Source organism: Quercus suber, unplaced genomic scaffold, assembly GCF_002906115.3.
Source record: "Quercus suber isolate HL8 unplaced genomic scaffold, Cork oak 2.0 scaffold_55, whole genome shotgun sequence".
NCBI classification, from domain to species: Eukaryota; Viridiplantae; Streptophyta; class Magnoliopsida; order Fagales; family Fagaceae; genus Quercus; species Quercus suber.
Genome location: NW_027069520.1, coordinates 185,531 through 191,928, shown reverse-complemented (window position 1 = coordinate 191,928; position 6,398 = coordinate 185,531). Strand labels below are relative to the sequence as shown.

Below are 6,398 nucleotides of genomic sequence, written 5' to 3'. Positions count from 1 at the left end.
GAGTTACATCTTTTTTAAACCATTGATTTCCATTAAATCTAATTGTTAAAAAAACACTAGTGACATGCCATATTTAATATCATTAAATCATTAAATTCTCTTCTAAAAATAAGCAAAAAGTCAATAAACACTTTCACCCTCCACCGTTTTCTTCTTCTTCAATCCCTCTCTCTTCCTCTCTCATCTGCCAGGACCTCCATAAACTCCTCCAATGAACCATATAAATCAACAAGGGAATTGATACATTGTAATTTTATTGGTATTAATGCATTTTCCCCTTACTCACCATTACATGTATTGAGTTTGCATACAGGGCATCGAAAAGCTGCATAAAATCCTTTTAAAAGAAGAGTCAAGGGTATAACTTCTCTGTTAGGAATACAGAAGAGTCAAGGAAAAGGGCACCAATTCGCATTCAATCTGACATTCCAATCACAAAAAAATTAAAATTAATAAATCGGTTGGTCTACTAATGCAGGGAATGTGGTTTATTACTACTTCAGGAGAATTGTCAAATAAAAGATTAATTCAATCTTTGTTAATTCCCCTGAAATCTATTTACACAGATGCATATAATTCACAATTTACTGAAGAGATGAAAAATGCTAATGCTTTATCCTTTGTTGACTTATTTGGTCCACTAGAGGAGTTTATGGAGGTCTTGACAGATGAGAGAGAAAGAGAAAGGGATAGAAGAAGAAGAAGAAGAAAACGGTGGGGGAGAAAGTGTTAATTGACTTTTTGTTTATTTTAAAAAGAGAATTTAATGACTTAATGATATTAGATATGACATGTCACCAGTGGTTTTTTTAACCATTAAATCTAATGAAAATTAATGGTTTAAAAAATGTGTAATTATTTTAGAGTTAAACTAGGTGTAACTTGAACCCATCTCTTAATATATATATATATATATATATATTTGATTTTATCTATAAATTTCTTGCAATTTGGGTTAGACAACTTTTTTTTTTATTATTAAGTTTTTCTTTTTCAACTTGAACTTGTACATGTTGCTGGTTTTTTTTTTTTTTTTTTTTTTTTAAATGAAGATTTTTTTATAAAAGATTAGATGAAGAATTTGGATTGTAATCAAATTAAGATAGAGTTTAGATTGTAATCATATTATGAATTTTATCGACTTATAAATTATAAGAGAATTTAAAATCATAAATGTGTACTATAGTACTATGTTGATGGTTTTATAAAAAAAAAATTATGATTTTTATCCACTTAGAAATTATAGGAGAAGAAAAATATATCTATTTAAAAAAAAAAAATCTACAAAATTTTTTGCAATTTGGTGAAGCCACTTGGCGCAACCAAGGTGTCTTAGGCTTTATCAAATTAGTTTTGTTGATCCTTGTAATTCATTTTAATTAGAAGTTTTTGTATTCAAGCTTTATCTAATAAGTTTTGGAGGTAGTATTTGGCTTGGATTAGTATTTCAATTGTGATCAAATTCAAGTAGGATATAGTGATATACATAGGGCTTAATATTTATTTATTTTTTGATTTTATCTATAAATTTCTTGCAATTTGGGGTAGCCATTTTTTAATTAAGTTTTTTTTAAATGATTTTTTTTTATAAGAGATTAGATGAAGAATTTGGATTGTAATCAAATTATGAATTTTATCAGCTTAGAGATTATAAGAGAAGTTAAAATCATAAACGAGTACTATACTACCATGTTGCTGGTTTTGTAAAAAAAAAAAAAAATTATGATTTTTATCTACTTAGAAATTATAGGAGAAGAAAAATATATCTAATTTAAAAAATATATATATACAAAAATTTATGCAGTTTGGTGAAGCCACTCGACGCAACCACGACGTCTAAGCCCAACTTTTATGTCTGTGCAATGCAAGGCTTAATAAAAAATATTTTGATAATATACTTAAATTGAATAACAATTAAAATGAAAAAAAAAAAAAAATTAAGTAACATGGAAGATGTATATTATATAAGTTCAAGTTTGACATTTTTTTTTTCAAAAATAAAGATTATAAAATATTTTAAAAACTATGGCAAATTGTAAAAATAGTATAACAATTATTAATGAAATCTCTCTCTCTCTCTCTCTCTCTATATATATATATATGTGTGTGTGTGTGTGTGTGTGTTTGTGTAAAAAAGATAAAAACAAAAAAATACCTATTTTTTAAAAAATCTAAAAAATAATTGAATTTTGTATATTTGTCCTTATATATAATATATCTAATTACAATGATCAATAAAAACTTTTATAATTTTTTTAATAATTCCTATTTATTTATGAATTAATTCAAAATAATTGTACTTGTACACCTAAAAGAATTAATTGTACTTGTACACCTAAAAGAATTAATTCAAAATTTAAGATTAAAAAATAAATTGTACCTATACACCTAAAAGAAATTTAATTTTTATTTCTTATTTTAATATTTAAATCATTTGTTTTAGTTTTGATTTTATTCAAATGGTTATAAGTTATATCACACATTCTAAATTAATAATAAACAAAAATATAATACCCTAACTTAAGGTAACATTTTAACTTACTAATAAATAAATATAACACCCTAACTTAAAGTAATGTTTGTAATTGTATTGTGCTTTAGCCTTTAAGAACACATATACTATTTTTTTCTCATAAGAAAAACACAAATATTAATATTACACATGAAAATCTGAACTTTTTAAGAAATGAAAACGCAGTTAAGTAAAGATAGACTTATATAGGAATTTGGACTAATGGATATAACAACATTTTTAGATCCTTCTTTTTCTCTTGTATCCAATTTCATGTTTAACAGCAAATTTTGCTTTTAATTAAAGAAGATAGATTACATGGAACAAAGCACCAAACGAAAACCATAACAAATTAAATCCATGTACAATAAAATATTGATGTCAACAAAAAATAATCATGTGATAAGAAAATTAAAAAAATACAAATATATTGCTTGCTATATTGACGTTTAAAAAAAAATACTAAAATGTGGGATCAAACGTAGAATTTCAACCTATCTATAAAATTTGTTGATAAAAATCATATAATATATAATAAAAGGGCAACAAATACAATCTATTCAATTTGATGAAAGAAAAAAAAAAAACCTGCAAGGTTGTAGGTAGGGTAGGAAGGAGAAGGGAAGAATATAGTAAATAATTGTAAGGTATGTAGTACAAATAATGATATACTAAAAAACTGTGTGTATATATAGAGAGAATTTTAAGTTGTGGAAAAGATGATATGAACAAATAAAAGGAGTTTAGGTGAAATTCAAATACTTATTTTTTTTTTTTAACTTTATTATTAGGAAAAAGATGAATGCATATTTATCCAAAAAATAAAAAAAAAATAAATGAAATCACTGTTACTTTCTAATACGTAAAACAAATTGAATATATTAACAAAAGGAAGTAATTTTAGTGGGGTCATTGTTACTTTCTAATTCTTTTTCTTTTTTATAGGTAATTCTATCCTATTTTGATAATATTTTAGATAGACCAACCAACTAAATTTAATCTCTTTTTAAAATTTTAGAAAATACTTATTGTAGGTTACACATTTTGTGAAGACACTTATAGTTATTTTATCTAAATAAATTAATAAGAACAAATATATTGTAAAAAATAAGGATTAGATGGATTAGATGAAGAATTTGGATTGTAATCAAATTAAGATAGAATTTGGATTGTAATCAAATTATGAATTTGATCAACTTATAAATTATAAGAAAAGAAAAATTGTATATATTTTTTCTTAAAATCTAAAAATTAATTTTTTTTTTTTTGTAATTTAGTGAAATCACTTGGCCCAACTACGGCTTCTAAATCTAACTTTTATTATATAGTATATGATATGACGTGGGTTGGCATGGATTATATTTAGTGTTGTGTGTCTAAAAAAAAAAAAAAGAAGAGTTGTCTGAGCCTTTGACAACCACTCCATTGTGTGTCTAAGTTGTTTTGAGTCTTTTACAACCACTCTCTTCCGTAAACTCTCCCTTTAAGTATGTGAGAGGCACATGCGCTTGAACATATTATATCATTTTTTTTTTCAAATAAAGAGTTGATGCCTTATTATTGTCTTTGACAATCACTTTTTTCATGGCACGCAATAGAAAGTAATGTGGGTTGGCTTGGATTACTTTTAGTGTTGTGAGTCTAAGTTGTTTGGAGTCTTTTACAACCACTCTCTCTTAATATATAATAAAAGGGCAACAAATACAATCTATTCAATTTGATGAAAGAAAAAAAAAAAAAAAAAAACCTGCAAGGTTGTAGTTAGGGTAGGAAGGAGAAGGGAAGAATATAGTAAATAATTGTAAGGTATGTAGTACAAATAATGATATACTAAAAAACTGTGTGTATATATAGAGAGAATTTTAAGTTGTGGAAAAGATGATATGAACAAATAGAAGGAGTTTAGGTGAAATTCAAATACTTTTTTTTTTTTTTTAACTTTATTATTAGGAAAAAGATGAATGCATATTTATCCAAAAAATAAATGAAATCATTGTTACTTTCTAATACGTAAAACAAATTGAATATATTAACAAAAGGAAGTAATTTTAGTGGGGTCATTGTTACTTTCTAATTCTTTTTCTTTTTTATAGGTAATTCTATCCTATTCAGATAATATTTTAGATAGACCAACCAACTAAATTTAATCTCTTTTTAAAATTTTAGAAAATACTTATTGTAGATTACACGTTTTGTTAAGACACTTATAGTTATTTTATCTAAATAAATTAATAAGAACAAATATATTGTAAAAAATAAGGATTAGATGAAGAGTTTGGATTGTAATCAAATTAAGATAGAATTTGGATTGTAATCAAATTATGAATTTGATCAACTTATAAATTATAAGAAAAGAAAAATTGTATATATTTTTTCTTAAAATCTAAAAATTAAATTTTTTTTTTGTAATTTAGTGAAATCACTTAGCTCAACTACGGCTTCTAAATCCAACTTTTATTATATAGTATATGATATGACGTGGGTTGGCATGGATTATATTTAGTGTTGTGTGTCTAAAAAAAAAAAAAAGTTGTCTGAGCCTTTGACAACCACTCCATTTTGTGTCTAAGTTGTTTTGAGTCTTTTACAATCACTCTCTTCCGTAAACTCTCCCTTTAAGTATGTGAGAGGCACATGCGCTTGAACATATTATATCATTTTTTTTTTTCAAATAAAGAGTTGATGCCTTATTATTGTCTTTGACAATCACTTTTTTCATGGCACGCAATAGAAAGTAATGTGGGTTGGCTTGGATTACTTTTAGTGTTGTGAGTCTAAGTTGTTTGGAGTCTTTTACAACCACTCTCTCCCGTAAAGGCGTAAAATTTCCCTTTAACTACGTGATAGGCATGTGCACTTGCACATATTATATCATTTATTACCATTCATTATTATTATTATTATTATTATTATTATTATTATTATTATTGTGGGGACATTTTTCATTTTTGCCTCAAGAGTAAGTATTGCACTTCGTAATTTTTTTTTGCTTCAAGTCCCATATTAGAAGGAAAGTCTTCCTCTTTATGCCTTATAAGGGATGACCAATGGTTGAAGAGTACCAAAATTGGAAGGAAAACCTTTCTCTTCATGCCTTATAAGGGATGAAGTCCCACATTGGAAGGAAAGCCTTCCAAGAAAAGCCTGCAATACTTGGTCTTGAGGCAAAAATGTCCTCACAATTATTATTATTTATTTTTCAAATAAAGATTTGATGCCTTGTTATTATCTATGATTTATAAATCATGGACCGTGATTTGAAAAATCACGAGAATCCATTAGTGAGCAACATATAACATATATTGAATCATTGATTGCTTTTTAAAAAAATAAAATAAAAATAATGATTATATTTTAATTCAATAACTTTTAAAAAAAATTAAGTACGAGTTGAATTGGAATGTATTTCACCCAATGATAGTGCATACTCATTATATATATATATATATATATATTATCATTATAAAAATAAAAGTAAAAAAAAAACTCAAATAAAAGAAGGGGAAAAAAGGTATAGAATAAAAGGAGGAAAAAAAAAGCAATGAATCTAGTAATTCGAGATTTAATCATTTAAATGAATATTTTTTATTATATATATTATCATTATAAAAAAGTAAAAAAAAAAAACTCAAATAAAAGAAGGGGAAAAAATGGTATCGAATAAAGGAAGGAAAAAAAAAAAGAAAAAAAAGAAAAAGCAATGAATCTAGTAAATGAATATTTTCTGAAGCAATAAATAGAATGTTGGTAAGGGCCCAACCGGGCTCGAACCAGTGATCTCTTGATCTGCAGTCAAATGCTTTACCACTAAGCTATGGACCCCATTTACACGATCATAATACCTCCATAAAACATAAATATAATCTCAAAAGCGCTAAACCCTAGA

The 6,398-nt window shown here is 25.5% G+C and overlaps 1 non-coding gene across 1 annotated transcript; it reads right to left on the bottom strand.

Annotated features, from left to right (window-relative positions):
• Window positions 1-6,262: 6,262 nt before the first annotated feature.
• Window positions 6,263-6,334, bottom strand: TRNAC-GCA (transfer RNA cysteine (anticodon GCA)). The gene has a single exon. It is a non-coding gene; the product is annotated as a tRNA-Cys (tRNA).
• Between the last annotated feature and the right edge of the window lie 64 nt (window positions 6,335-6,398).